The sequence below is a fragment of the Zingiber officinale genome, chromosome 5B, assembly GCF_018446385.1.
Source record: "Zingiber officinale cultivar Zhangliang chromosome 5B, Zo_v1.1, whole genome shotgun sequence".
Classification (NCBI taxonomy): domain Eukaryota; kingdom Viridiplantae; phylum Streptophyta; class Magnoliopsida; order Zingiberales; family Zingiberaceae; genus Zingiber; species Zingiber officinale.
In genome coordinates, this window is record NC_055995.1 from 127,549,223 (window position 1) to 127,565,659 (window position 16,437).

The following is a 16,437-nucleotide window of genomic DNA, read 5'->3' on the forward strand; positions in this document are numbered from 1 at the left end:
CCATTATTTTTTCCATGAAGATTTGGCGACATTATTTATATGGCGTTACATTTGAGATTCTCACTGACCATAAGAGTCTCAAATATCTGTTTACTTAGGAGGAACTTAATCTCCGACAGAGGAGATGGATGGAGTTCCTGAAGGATTATGATTGTACCATTAGCTATCACCCGGGGAGAGCTAATGTGGTTGCCGATGCGCTTAGCAGGAAGTCCGGAGGGACTTTAGCTTGCCACCGAGTTGTGGTCACAGACTTGATTTAAGGTTCCTCCGATTTGGGCCTTGAGGGGTAAGGACAGACAGAGCAGGGTACTCTGGTTATCATGGTTGCTCAGTCGTTGATCAGGACGAGGATACGAGAGCCCTAGGCTGCTAATCAGTATTTGTAGTTTATTTGCAGCCAGATAGCTTCCGGGCAGTAGACCGAGTTCACACGAGATGAGTGTTGGTTGCTACTCGGAAAACCTAGAGGTTCCACTGTACAAAAATTTTGTACAAAGGTCTGAACCTTTTCCTAGCTACCATGTGTTCTTTTAAATTAAATTTTGGATCGCCTGCGGAACTTAACACGTTTGATCCAAAACTTAATCTATTTGTTCTTTTAGGTTTTGACTTGGATCTCCTGCGGAACTTAACACGTTCGACCCAAATCTCCTTAAGTTATTAATTCCATTAAATATTAATTTCCATAATTGGTTCCCAGTACTGACGTGGCGAGGCACATGGCCTTCTTGGATATGGGAGCAACCACCACCGACTAGACAAAACCTTTTATAGAAATCTAATATTTAATTTCCTAAAATAACTTTAGGTTAACCGAAAAGAACAATCAAATCACAAGGAAAAGAAAAACAAAAGAACACTATATCGAAAACAAATTCGAAACACTAGAATCGTATGCCTCTTGTATTTAGTATTATTTCCAAAAATAACTAGTATGATGCGGAAAGAAAAATACTAGTTATACCTTTTAGAAAAACCTCTTGATCTTCTACCGTATTCCTCTTCTAACCTCGGACGTTGTGTGGGCAACGATCTTCCGAGATGAGAAACCACCAAACACCTTCTTCTTCCTTGCAAGTTTCGGCCATCAAAACATCTTCTAGGATGAAGAGGTTCGGCCACCACCACCATGCTCCAAGGGATGCTAGAAAAGAGGCTTCTTTTCTCTCCTTCTTCTCCTTCTTAGATCCGGCCACCAAAGCTAACTCCACCATGAGAAAGTTTCGGCCACACAAAGGAGAGGAGAAAATAGAAAGGGTCGGCCACACCCAAAGAAGAAAAGAGGGAGAAAAATAAAATAGAGACATTCACCTTGAAGCCTCCTCTACCCCCTCTTTTATAATCCTTGGTCTTGGCAAATAAGGAAAATTTAATAAAAACTTCCTTAATTCTTTTGCCATTAAAAAGGAAAATTTATTTAATTAAAAATAATTTTTCTTTTCTATTTGTTAATGGCCGGCCACCTTAATCCCTTTAATCAAGGAAATTTTAATTCACACAAGAGTTAAAACTTCCTAATTTGCTTCCAGAAATTTATAAAAATTTCTCAAATAATTTTTCCTTCATGGTGGTTAATAAAAAGGAAATTTTATAAATTAAAATATTTCTTTTAAACATGTGGATAAAAAGAAAGTTATCTCTAAAAATTAAAATCTCTTTTAATCTACAAATAAGGAAAGATATCAAATCTTTTCTTAATCTTTTGTAGAAACTTATAAAAGAGAATATTTAATTTTAAACTCTCTTTTAAATCATGAACATGATTAAAAAGGAAAGCTTTCTTAAAATTTAAAATCCACCTTTAATCAACAAATAAGGTAAGATTTCAAATTTTAAACTCTCTTTTAAACATGTGGATGATTTACAAATAAGGAAAGTTTTTACCAAAAATTAAAACCATCCTTTTAAACTACAAATAAGGAAAGAGATTAATCTCTTCTCTTAATCTTTTGTAGAAAGCTATAAAAGGAAATTTTTAATTTTTAAACTCTCTTTTAAAATCATGATATCCACATAAGAAATAATTTTAATAAAAATCCTTTTAAATATTCTAGTGGCCGGCCACCTAAGCTTGGGACCCAAGCTTTGGCCGGCCACCTACATGGCTCATCCACTTGGTCTTGGCCGGCCCTAGCTTGGGTTCCAAGCTAGCTTGGCCGGCCCCATTGGATGGGTAAGAAAGTGGGTATGGGGTGGGTATAAATCTCTATATACTAGAGGCTACGATAGGGACCGAGAGGAGGAATTGGTTTTGGTCTCCCGATGAAATTAAGCATCCCGTGTTCGCCCCGAACACATAACTTAATTTCATCAATAATAATTCATTCCACTAAAGAACTATTATTGAACTACCGCACCAATCTCAAATTACATTTTGGGCTCCTTCTTATTATGAGTGTGTTAGTCTCCCTGTGTTTAAGATAACAAATGTCCACTAATTAAGTAAGTTACTGACAACTCACTTAATTAATATCTAGCTCCAAGAGTAGTACCACTCAACTTCATCGTCATGTCGGACTAAGTCCACCTGCAGGGTTTAACATGACAATCCTTATGAGCTCCTCTTGGGGACATTCTCAACCTAGATCACTAGGACACAGTTTCCTTCTATAATCAACAACACACACTATAAGTGATATCATTTCCCAACTTATCGGGCTTATTGATTTATCGAACTAAATCTCACCCATTGATAAATTAAAGAAATAAATATCAAATATATGTGCTTGTTATTATATTAGGATTAAGAGCACACACTTCCATAATAACTGAGGTCTTTGTTCCTTTATAAAGTCAGTATAAAAGGAACGACCTCAAATGGTCCTACTCAATACACTCTAAGTGTACTAGTGTAATTATATAGTTAAGATAAACTAATATCTAATTACACTACGACCTTCCAATGGTTTGTTCCTTTCCATCTTGGTCGTGAGCTTCTGTTTATAATTTATAAGGTACTGATAACATGATCTTCTGTGTGTGACACCACACACCATGTTATCTACAATATAAATTAATTGAACAACTACATTTATCATAAATGTAGACATTTGACCAATGTGATTCTTATAAATGTTTATACCAAAAGCTAGGCTTTTAGTATACACTCTAACAATCTCCCACTTATACTAAAAGACTAAGCTGCCATATCTGCTGCCATACATCTGATTCCCATGCCTTTCAAAAAGCTCTTGTCTTAAGGACCTTAGGTTATCATCTGATGCAATCTAGGCGGCAACAACTTCTCCTCGTTATACAATTTCTCGTATTGGGTAGTACTTGCGCTCTATTGTGTTTACTTGCCTTATAGACTCATGGTTTCTCTGAGTTTGTTACTGCACCATTATTATTACAATAAATTGTAATAATCTTTGGATAAACTAGAAATCATATCTAAGTCTATCTTGAGGTAATTAAGTCATTCAGCTTTTATGGCTACCTCAGAGGCTTGCCATATACTCAGCTTCTATGGTGGAGTCCAGAAAAATACCTATGCTTATCACTCTTCCATAGTTATGACTTTTCCTCCTAAAGTAAACACAAAACCCCGAGGTCGACTTATTATTGTCCCTATCCGATTGGAAGTCAAAATCTGTGTAACCCACAGGGACCAAATTAACTTCCTTGTAAGCTAGCATATAATCTCTAGCACCTCTAAGGTACTTTAATATATGCTTTACTGCAGTCCAATGTCCTTGTCTAGGGTTACTTTGATATCTGCTAACTATGCCCTTGGCAAAACAGATTTCTGATCTCGTGTATAGCATACATTAGGTTGTCTAACTGCCAAAGCATAAAGAACTGCCTACATGTCCTTAATCTCCTTTGATGTCATCGGAGACATCTCTTTAGATAAAGACACTCTATGCTTAAAAGGTAAGAAACCTTTCGAGGAGTTTTGCATGCTTAAAACGAGCAAGGATTTTCCGATGTATCAAGCTTGGGATAAGTAAAATATATATTTTTTTCTTTCGATCCCTTATTACTTTGATCTCAAAAATATATACATTCTCCCAAGTCCTTTATATCGAATTATTTGGACAACCATACCCTTACTTCTGACAACATTTTGATATTGTTTCCAACTACCAAAAATGTTATCTACGTATAGTACAAGAAATACCACCACGTTTCCATCACACCTTTTGTATACACAAGACTTATCCGTTTACTCAATAAATCCATAGGTCTGGATTACTTTGATAAACCGGATGTTCCAAGACCTTGAAGCTTTGCCTCAGTCCATAGACTGATTGAGCTTGCACACAAGATGCTCTTAGCCCTTTCCAATGAACCCTTCTGGTTGCTTTATATGGATGCTTTCATCAAGACTTCCATTAAGGAATCTTTGTCTTGACATCCACTTGCCAAATAGATAAAAGAATCGGATAGACTTAAACATGGCTACCGGTGAAAAGTTTCCTTTTTCATCAAGCCTTGCTTTGAAAGTTACTACCTTCCTTTCTATCCCTCTTTTCCTATTATAGACCTTTTTACACCCAAAGGCTTTTACACCATTTGGTGGTTCTACAAGCTTTCAGATTTTATTAGAATACATATATTCTAATTCTGTTATTCATTACTCTTTGCCAAGATGTTGCATCTTTATCTTGGAGTATTTCGTCATATGTCCGGAGATCAGGTTCATGTCCTCCAGGGATCGAGTTCAAAAACTCTCCCAAAACATGAATCTTTTTAGGTTGCCAAACAACCCTCCCACTACGACAAGACACTTTCTGCAATTGTGTATCATTTGTGATACGTGTTGCAGTTTCCTTGTGGTATCTCATCTTGTACAGTTGGTACTAGATTAGACATGTCTTTTATTATTTCCTTAAGAACAAATTTTCTTATGGGCACATGGTTTATTACATAGTCCTTTTCTAAAAATCGGTAATTGATGCTAACAATAACCTTCTGATTTTTAAGACTATAAACCTACTTTCATTTCACTAGGATAACCCACAAACAAGTGAATTCCTGTCCAACTTATCATTGTCTCTCTTCTGCATATGTGCTGGACTACCCGAATCCGAATATGCTTCGAAATAGGCTTACGCCTATTTAGCAGTTCTATATGAGTAGAGAGTTCTGACTTTAGAAGGTACTATGTTCACTTCCGTTTCCAGAGTATATACTTAAAATGAATTTGGTAAAATAACTCATCATCAATCTACTTATTTCCATAAGAGTCCTATACCTTCTTTCTACTACACCATTCTGTAGAGGTGTACCAGGTGCAGTTAGTTTGGATTGAATCCCTACTTCTGATAAGTGACTCCTAAATTCTCCTAAGAGGTACTTGCCACTATGATCTCACCATAGTGTCTTTTTACTTTGTCGTTTCTCCACATCAGCCTAGTACTCTTTGAACTAATCAAAGTACTTAGTCTTGCGGTACATTAAGTAAATTTATTTATATCTTGAATAGTTGTCTATAAAATAGACGAAATATTCAATACTACCTCTTGTCTGGATAGTCATAGGATCACACAAATCAGAATGAACCAATTTCAACATATCTTTGACTCCATACCCCTTAGACTTGAAAGCTTCTTGGTTATTTTTCCTTCCAAGTAAGACTCGCAGGTTGGAAAGATTTCCACTACTAATGAACCCAAAAGTTCATCAGCTACCAATGAATCATACTCAAGTTAATATAACCTAGCCTTAGATGCCAAAGATATAATTAGTTCATTTCCGAAGGTTACTTTCTCTTAAAGTTAGAAGATGTGTTACTAATTTCCATTTGTTGCATCGTGAGAGTTATTGGATTTATAAATTGTCAACCAACGTACCAAAACAGATAACTTCCCTCTTTTTCTTAATAACAACTTTGTTATTAAAAGAGGCAGAATATCAAGTTCTTTGAATAGTTTAGAAACTGAAAAACTAGTTCTTTCTAAACTTGGTGCGTAAAGACAATTACTCAAAAATTCATGTTTTATTCTTATCAAAAGATAAACATCTCCCACTGCAATAGCTACCATTTTTACAGTAGTGCCCATGTGGACGGTGTTTTAATTTTCATTTAGTTGTCAGGTTTCCTGGAACCCTGCAATGAATTGCAGACATGATTAATGGCATCTTGTATCTATACTCCAGGTTCTGGTAGATAATACCACTAGACATGTTTCAACTAATGAATTAAATACAACTAAATTGTTCTTAGTTCTTAGAAGACAGTCTACCTTAATGTCCAAGTCCTATTTCCAATCATTACAATTGGGACTACTAAGTCTTTTCTATAGTATGACTACTAGGGAATTGACAAATATTTAAATCCTAAGAATCACAAAAAATATTTGGTCAAGATCAACTCCTTAAAAATCCCCATGAATTTTGTATGCCACGTTAGTGTGGACGTATACAAAATCAAAGAGGAGATTTTATCCATTAATTTTATTATCTTGTCAACTTTACTTTATGACGAATAAAATTAATAGTTGATCTGTCTTTGATCAAATATTTGGTCAAAAACTTTTGAATTTAAAAAATATTGATTCCTCAAACAATATTATTTAAATTCACCAACACCTCAAACACCGTGAATTTTGCATGCCACGTTAGTGTGGACGTATACAAATTCAACATTTATAAAAGGAGGGTTTTAACCCTTTAATTTTATTATCTTGTCAACCTAACTTTTTGACAAATAAAATTAATAGTTGGTATCATTTGGTCACACAAATAATAGCAGTGACTCCGATGGGGAGGATACTATTAAATGTGTCTAAGTGTATACCATTACTTGACACTAAGTCCATTAATAAGATTATGCCCCTTCCGTTGGGGAAGATCACACGCTCTTAATTAACTTCCTATAGTCATCCAAAAATGGAAGTCTGTTCTAGTGATCCACAAACAAGCTCATTCGTTATAGAGGAAGGCACTCAGAGCCAACGCGCAAGCTTGTTTGCATCACTTACAAACCAGTAATGGAGACCATGGGATTTACTTAAAAATCCCTCTCCCACTTAATTATTTATAAATGAGGAATTTTAACTATGCTAGCCTACTAAATATGTAAACCAACATGCACACACAGCACAATATAAAAGCAACAAATAGAAAATCTAATTTTCAACTATTATGGCTTTTATCTCTAGTTGTCCTCCGTGTGTTGTCATCCCAAGCTGCTGCCATATTTGGCCACCGCCACCAGGTCTAGCTGTCGCATCCATCTTGCTCCTAGTTCCGCTGCGCCTCTGGTCCTCAGAAGGTTCCACGCTTTGCAAGATTCGATCCGCGACATAAATAGAATTTTATATTTTTGATCCTATATTCCATAAAAGGATTTGTACATATATCTAGATCAAAAATAAAATCCTAATAAAACTAAATACAGCTCCTGCTGTATTTTATAATACAATCATGCACACACAATAAAATGCCCTTGACATGTCCAAGGGTCCAATCACACACATAATAACTATAAGCCATAATAGTTGGATCCTGCATCCACAAAGTTAGCACATCCTACTATTATCCTGCCTAAATTATGTATGACATGTGCATAATTAAACTAATACCAAATACACAGAGGCAAAACCCTAGCTCTGATACCAATTGTTGGTTGCTACTCGGAAAACCTAGAGGTTCCACTGTACAAAAATTTTGTACAAAGGTCTGAACCTTTTCCTAGCTACCATGTGTTCTTTTAAATTAAATTTTGGATCGCCTGCGGAACTTAACACGTTTGATCCAAAACTTAATCTATTTGTTCTTTTAGGTTTTGACTTGGATCTCCTGCGGAACTTAACACGTTCGACCCAAATCTCCTTAAGTTATTAATTCCATTAAATATTAATTTCCATAATTGGTTCCCAGTACTGACGTGGCGAGGCACATGGCCTTCTTGGATATGGGAGCAACCACCACCGACTAGACAAAACCTTTTATAGAAATCTAATATTTAATTTCCTAAAATAACTTTAGGTTAACCGAAAAGAACAATCAAATCACAAGGAAAAGAAAAACAAAAGAACACTATATCGAAAACAAATTCGAAACACTAGAATCGTATGCCTCTTGTATTTAGTATTATTTCCAAAAATAACTAGTATGATGCGGAAAGAAAAATACTAGTTATACCTTTTAGAAAAACCTCTTGATCTTCTACCGTATTCCTCTTCTAACCTCGGACGTTGTGTGGGAAATGATCTTCCGAGATGAGAAACCACCAATCACCTTCTTCTTCCTTGCAAGTTTCGGCCATCAAAACATCTTCTAGGATGAAGAGGTTCGGCCACCACCACCATGCTCCAAGGGATGCTAGAAAAGAGGCTTCTTTTCTCTCCTTCTTCTCCTTCTTAGATCCGGCCACCAAAGCTAACTCCACCATGAGAAAGTTTCGGCCACACAAAGGAGAGGAGAAAATAGAAAGGGCCGGCCACACCCAAAGAAGAAAAGAGGGAGAAAAATAAAATAGAGACCTTCACCTTGAAGCCTCCTCTACCCCCTCTTTTATAATCCTTGGTCTTGGCAAATAAGGAAAATTTAATAAAAACTTCCTTAATTCTTTTGCCATTAAAAAGGAAAATTTATTTAATTAAAAATAATTTTTCTTTTCTATTTGTTAATGGTCGGCCACCTTAATCCCTTTAATCAAGGAAATTTTAATTCACACAAGAATTAAAACTTCCTAATTTGCTTCCAGAAATTTATAAAAATTTCTCAAATAATTTTTCCCTTCATGGTGGTTAATAAAAAGGAAATTTTATAAATTAAAATATTTCTTTTAAACATGTGGATAAAAAGAAAGCTATCTCTAAAAATTAAAATCTCTTTTAATCTACAAATAAGGAAAGATATCAAATCTTTTCTTAATCTTTTGTAGAAACTTATAAAAGAGAATATTTAATTTTAAACTCTCTTTTAAATCATGAACATGATTAAAAAGGAAAGCTTTCTTAAAATTTAAAATCCACCTTTAATCAACAAATAAGGTAAGATTTCAAATTTTAAACTCTCTTTTAAACATGTGGATGATTTACAAATAAGGAAAGTTTTTACCAAAAATTAAAACCATCCTTTTAAACTACAAATAAGGAAAGAGATTAATCTCTTCTCTTAATCTTTTGTAGAAAGCTATAAAAGGAAATTTTTAATTTTTAAACTCTCTTTTAAAATCATGATATCCACATAAGAAATAATTTTAATAAAAATCCTTTTAAATATTCTAGTGGCCGGCCACCTAAGCTTGGGACCCAAGCTTTGGCCGGCCACCTACATGGCTCATCCACTTGGTCTTGGCCGGCCCTAGCTTGGGTTCCAAGCTAGCTTGGTCGGCCCCATTGGATGGGTAAGAAGGTGGGTATGTGGTGGGTATAAATCTCTATATACTAGAGGCTACGATAGGGACCGAGAGGAGGAATTGGTTTTGGTCTCCCGATGAAATTAAGCATCCCGTGTTCGCGAACACACAACTTAATTTCATCAATAATAATTTATTCCACTAAAGAACTATTATTGAACTACCGCACCAATCCCAAATTACATTTTGGGCTCCTTCTTATTATGAGTGTGTTAGTCTCCCTGTGTTTAAGATAACAAATGTCCACTAATTAAGTAAGTTACTGACAACTCACTTAATTAATATCTAGCTCCAAGAGTAGTACCACTCAACTTCATCGTCATGTAGGACTAAGTCCACCTGCAGGGTTTAACATGACAATCCTTATGAGCTCCTCTTGGGGACATTCTCAACCTAGATCACTAGGACACAGTTTCCTTCTATAATCAACAACACACACTATAAGTGATATCATTTCCCAACTTATCGGGCTTATTGATTTATCGAACTAAATCTCACCCATTGATAAATTAAAGAAATAAATATCAAATATATGTGCTTGTTATTATATTAGGATTAAGAGCACACACTTCCATAATAACTGAGGTCTTTGTTCCTTCATAAAGTCAGTACAAAAGGAACGACCTCAAATGGTCCTACTCAATACACTCTAAGTGTACTAGTGTAATTATATAGTTAAGATAAACTAATACCTAATTACACTACGACCTTCCAATGGTTTGTTCCTTTCCATCTTGGTCGTGAGCTTCTGTTTATAATTTATAAGGTACTGATAACATGATCTTCTGTGTGTGACACCACACACCATGTTATCTACAATATAAATTAATTGAACAACTACATTTATCATAAATATAGACATTTGACCAATGTGATTCTTATAAATGTTTATACCAAAAGCTAGGCTTTTAGTATACACTCTAACAATGAGGAGGGTATTGTATACTTCCGAGATAGATTATGCGTACCTCAGTCTCATTCGGTCTTACAGGAGCTACTTCAGGAGGCTCACCGCTCTCGATTTGCCATCCACCCAGGCGGAACCCGTATGTATCTAGATTTGAGGCGTTCCTACTGGTGGAACAGTATGAAGAAAGACATCGCGGATTTCGTAGCTAGATGTCTTGTTTGTCCGCAGGTGAAGGCTGAGCACTAGAGACCTGCCGGTTTATTTCAGCGGATTCCTATTCCCGAGTGGAAATGAGAACATATTACTATGGGCTTTGTGGTGAGTTTGCCGAGGACATGACGAGACCATGACGCGATTTGGGTAATCGTTGATCAATTAACCAAATCCGCGCACTTTTTAGCTAATCGGGGGACAGATTTCCAGGATCGATTGGTAGATCTATTTTGCCGGGAGATCATCAGATCACGTAGTGTTCCGTTGATTATTATTTCGGATAGAGACCCCGATTCACGTCTCATTTTTGACAGAGTCTGCAGCAGACCTTGGGCACGCAGCTCTATTTCAGTACAGTTTTCCATCTTCAGACAGATGGATAGTCACAGCGGACCATTCAGACTCTAGAGGACTTGCTGAAGTCTTGTGTATTGGATTTTCGGAGGCAGTTGGGAGGACCATTTTCCATTGGTAAAGTTCGCCTACAACAACGGTTTGCATTCGACTATCCAAATGCCACCGTTGAAGTGTTGTATGGTAGGCCTTGTCGGACACCCACCCTCTGGATGAGGTTGGGAAGGCCTAGTTGTTGGGACCTCATAGAGTCTAGCATGAGGCAGAGTTGGTCCGTACTATTAGACAAAGGATGTCAGAGGTATAAGACTGCCAAAAGAGTTAGGTAGACCAGAGTCGGAGACTCTAAGAGTTCTCTGCAGGCGACCATATATTTTTGCGAGTTTCACCCACGAAAGGGGTGAAAAGATTGGCCTTAGAGGTAAGCTAGTTCCGCGATACATTGGACCTTTCTAGATCTTGGAGAGGATTGGAGCGGTAGCATACTGGCTAGCACTACCACCGTCCTTGGTAGGCGTGCACGATGGATTCCACGTATCTATGCTGAGTAGATACGTACCTGACCCGACACATGTGCTGACAGATGTCTTAGTTTCAGTTCAGCCTGACGTCACTTATGATGAGATTCTGGTACGGATTCTGGACTGGAAAGAGAGTCAGTTGAGGAACAAGACTGTTCGGCTGGTTAAAGTCGGATGGTAGTATCATTCGGACGAGGAGGCTACTTGGGAGCTCGAGGATACTATCCGAGCTCGATATCCCCATCTTTTCACTTGAGGTATGTGATTTGTTTACCGTTCAGCATTTATGCTTTATATCTGTTGTTGGTACTTGCTGATAGTAGATAATGAAATTTGGGAACCAAATTTTTATTAGTGGGGGAGAATGTAAAATACCGGAAAATAGGCGAATTTGAATAAAGGAATTTTCCGGAATTTTTGGAAATTTTTCGGAGACCGTATGGACGAGTTTACGGGGATTAAACTGGGCCCCGGGAAAGCCTGTTTAGGCTACCCCATTTAAGTGAGGAAAAGTTTATTTATCTTATTTATTTTTACTTTCTTTTCTTTCTCCCTAAACGCCGTTTCTTTCCCTCAACCCGCGCCTCCTCCTCTCTCGATTTCCTTCGACCCGTGCCCTAACCTTCCTCGCCGGCGCTTGATCAAGAGCCGAACCCCTCTCCTCTCTGCGCCTTCTCCACCCGACAGCACCGCCGGGTGTTCTTCCTCCTCGCTGAGCGACGCGCCGCCGCCACCCCTGCCGACACCGTTCCCTAGCCGAGCCACCGTCGCCTATGCCCTAGTGTCGACTACCTTCTTTGTGCCCTAATTCTCCGCCGCCGCCGCACCTTCTGCCCTAGCGCCGTCCTCCTCCCTCTTGTCGTTGTCCGATGATGCCACCATGCCATGTCGCCATCGCCGGTTGCCTTTCACTACCACCTTGTCGCCACCTTGGTCGGAGGTGATCATCCCGCGGCCACTGCAGCCTTCCTTGTGCGCTGCTTGGTTGGTCGCCGACTACTCCTTGTTCTTGAGCCGTGCCTTAGACCCGAGCCAACAAGGTGAGATTGTGCCCTATGGATTTGGATTGGTGGAGCACCCAATTTTTTTTGATCTCAGGCTTTGGTGTTGTTCCTTGTTTCCAGCAGGATCTCTAGCTTATTCCGGCAGCCAACCTCTTTAACTTTGGATCAACAGTGATACATTCAAATTGAGGTAAGCTTCGGTTGTTGATTAGGATTGTTGCTTGATTGCGTATCAATCTTGATTTCATCTGATCCGAACAGTGAAGTATCTAGCAAGGAGGTTGGGCTAGGTGGAGGGTCTTGGTTCTGGTAGCTATTCCATCTGTAGCCATATTGTTGTCAGTATCAACACTCCCTGCTATGGATCAACAATCACAGCCGTTGATTAAGGTAAGCTATGTGTGGAGTTTTGGTTGTATTCTATGAGTATTTGGAGGATATGAATTGTATCGAATTGGAGATAAATTGGATTGCCAGATGGTTAGATTGATCAGGGTTTTACCCTAATTTAGCCTTGAGGATTTTATTTAGCTATACATTTGAGTTAGCTAAATAAAATGTATGTATATTGGTGACACAGGACCTTGACGCGAGACGCGCATCTCGACTTTGGATTTGGAAAGATTGGGCTTTTTTATTTGAGGCGGGTACCTCTTGACTTATCTTTTATGATATTGTCATTGGATATGCATAGTATTTTATAACTACAAGCAATGAACATGTTTGCCTTTGGTATGTCACTGTTTGATATCCATAGCATGTTAAATTTGTCGCCTGTGAAGTATCTGTACTTATATCTCGTGATTTGTTACCATGAGTATCTTGTTGCCATGAGTACTTTATTACCATGAGTATCTTAGTTTCTAGAGTGACATACCATGCTTTACCGAGGTTAGGACTAGGCTCTGGATTTTTGTTTCTAGCATGTGTATCCAAATTATCTGATACTTAGGTTTTTATGCCATGCCTGGATTGTGTATTTCTATTAGTATATCATATATGATTCGTGTACCTAGACCTTGTGGCTTTGATCTGTGCATATTGTTGGTACATATGCTATGGAAGGGGGATGGGTTTAGGATCTAGGTTGTTATACCAAAGAGAACCTGTATACCCTAGATCCGTGGATTTGACCTACTGATACTGTGGTACCCATATTATATATATATGGATTTTTCTATGCTGATCAGGATATACCATACTTGTTATGTTCAGGACATATGTTTTGATATTCTATCTGACCTGTGTACTCTAGATTTTGGTATGTGACCATCGCTTTTACAGTACCCATTTTGTATATGTGGATATGGTTATGTTGATCGGTTTTTATGCATAGTGACATGCATCATGATTGCATCTTGTCGATTATCGGCTCCACTATGGTTGAGCCCATCGCCATATATACCGCACACACCCCACTCATGGTTTAGTGGTATATCATGCAGGTGTGTGGCGTTCTGCTGTTTAGCTCCGTTGGTCATATGACTCAGTGGTAGCCGGATCGATTCCTCTGCTGCTGGCATTTAGTGTAGCAGCGTGGTAGCCGGCAGATGGTGGACTATGTTTGGCTCCGTTGGTCAGGTGACTCAGCGTGGTAGCCGGCAGAGATGTCCTCCCCGTCATCGTGTACCGGGAGATGAGAGCATTGAGCTCCCCCATTTATGATTTGGGGTCACAGGACAGGAGTACTCCGACAGCATTCCGTCCACTCGGTCACTGTTCAGGAGCAGTGATGTTAGAGTGCACGGTCATTACATGCATTGATTGCCTTTATTTGTTTGTGTTTGCTGCACTTATATGTTGCATTTTGGTGGATGCATTTGTTTGACATGCATACAGGAGACATACTGCGTATCGGTTTGATGACCCTTTAGTTCAGGATAGGAGTTCCTTGTGAGTACAGCTTCCTTGGTTACTTTTCAGTTTTGTATATTTCCTATATATTATTCGGAAGCTGTATTCCATGTTTATTGCTGTTAGATATATCTTACTAGGCATGTCTATTGGTATTCGCTGAGTTGTTGAACTCACCCCCGTGGACACTATCTTTTCAGGTACCAGGTTATTTATGGTGTCGCTTGGAGCATCCTGTCTGCTGGTCCCCGCGTCACATCAGAAGACATTTCGCTGCCTTTCTGTTGTTTTATCTTGGTATATGAACTTTCTGTATTTCGATTAGTGTTCTGATTTTGTTTCCGGGTGTTATGTTGTTGGTTGTGTAAGCCTAGCCGGCTAGCAGTTTTGTGTTTGGTTGTATTTGGTTTCTGTCAGTTTTTGTTGTGTTTTGGTTTTGGTACAGCCGAGTGGGCTGTTTTACTTTTAACTGCGTGGTTGTGTCAGCCAGAGGCTGAATTTGATATTAACTGCGTGGTGTTTGTTTTCTTTTATTGTTATGATTCCAGCCGCATGTGGCTGAGGTATATTATGCCTGTAGAGTGCTTCAGATTGTCACCCGTACAGGGGAGGTGCTGCCGAAATTTCTTCGGACAGAGACTCTCTCGGGGCGTGACATGGTTGTCCGGATCAGTTACGCCATTATATTCCCCGATCGATATCGGAGCGTAATGCTTCGAGAGCGGGTCTTGTAAAATCGCCTCCGAGAATTGGCGATTGACCCGCTCGGGAGATGACTCTGTACGCGGTGCTTTCCCCTTTCTGGCGTCTCGCCCGAGCGCTTCGTCGGACGATCCCTAGTTGGCTAGGGCCAGCTTCGACGGGGTCTGGAATAGTGCCCGATAAAACAGAATGGGGGTGGCCGGTGTGTCTCCCGGTGTGCCGGTCTGCCCTTTGTTCTGAGCCCACGTAGAATATTGTTCCGGTCGGTCCTCCATGGCCGCTCGACCTCCAGAGATCGAGGCGGCTTGTTGCGCTATCCTCTCTGCTTGGGTCTTCTGCTGTTGCTCAACCATCTTTGCGGCTCGCGCTTGGATGAATGCTTCGAGCTCCTCGGGAGAGAGTGTTACCATGAGTTAGCGTCCAGCTTCTTCCATCTTCTCGGCTCGGATTCTGGTGCGTTCCCACAGACGGCGCCAATTTGATCCTGTCCGAGAGCTGAGTCGACAGACGCTGGGGACGTGGCGCTCTCTGCTGGCTCCGCGTGCACTCCAGGATGAGGTGGACCTCCGGTGAACCTGCAACAAGGCCGAGCCGGGAGGGGTTTCCCGGCGATGACCCTTCGACGCTCAAGTCAGGAAGTGAAGAAGAGAGGCAGAGTAACGTTACTGTAGCTACAGTGATGAGAAAATTGCATACCTCCGATGAAGTCTGGGGGTCTTTATATAGGACCCCGGAGAGGTGCGTGCACGCTTTTTGAGGCGTGCACGCTTCTCAAAACATACCTCAAATGTGGATGTCAGAAAAGCATGTCTGACACCATTCCGCAATCGTCCAAGCGTATCTCTGGCATGACAGTGGAAGCTCCTACCGTACGATCCTATGTACGGCTCGGCCGCCGACCATGCTGTTTGTCGGCGGCCGGTGTCTTGAGGCTGATATCGTCAGCTACTCCTTTTGTCTCCTTCTGGGTTTTGTCATCTAATGGTTCGGTCGGGCCGGCCACTCGGTTCTCCTGGCATACGGGGATGTGAGTGTATCGGACCGACCGGGAAAGTCCACGGTCACATGCTCGGATGAGGTTGCGCCTTCTTGGTCTGTAATTCCTCCAAGCGACCTGGCCACTCGGAACGACAGTTCTTTTACCTTGAGCGCCGGAAACCCGACCCGTGGTCGAGCTGTCTTCCGTCCGGCCTGGGGGATTTTCCGGTCAGGCGATCGGATGACCTATCCGCTCGGCGAGACTTCAGGGTTGACCCTCCTGACCTTTGACCTCCACGCGTCCTTACCACCAGATCAAAAAGCATAAAGGAAAAACAGGAAAATAAAAAAATAAAAAAATAAAAAATTGTAAAAAAACTTAAAAAATAGAAAAACATTAAAAAAAAAATAGAAAAAACCTAAAAAATGAGAAAAAAAACATAAAAATAAAATAAAAAACGTAAAAAATAAAAGTAAAAAAGTAATTAAAAAACGTTAAAAAACATAAAAAATGTAAAAAAATTTAAAAAACATAAAAAAATAAAAAAACTTTAAAAATAAAAAAATGTAAAAAAACAAAAA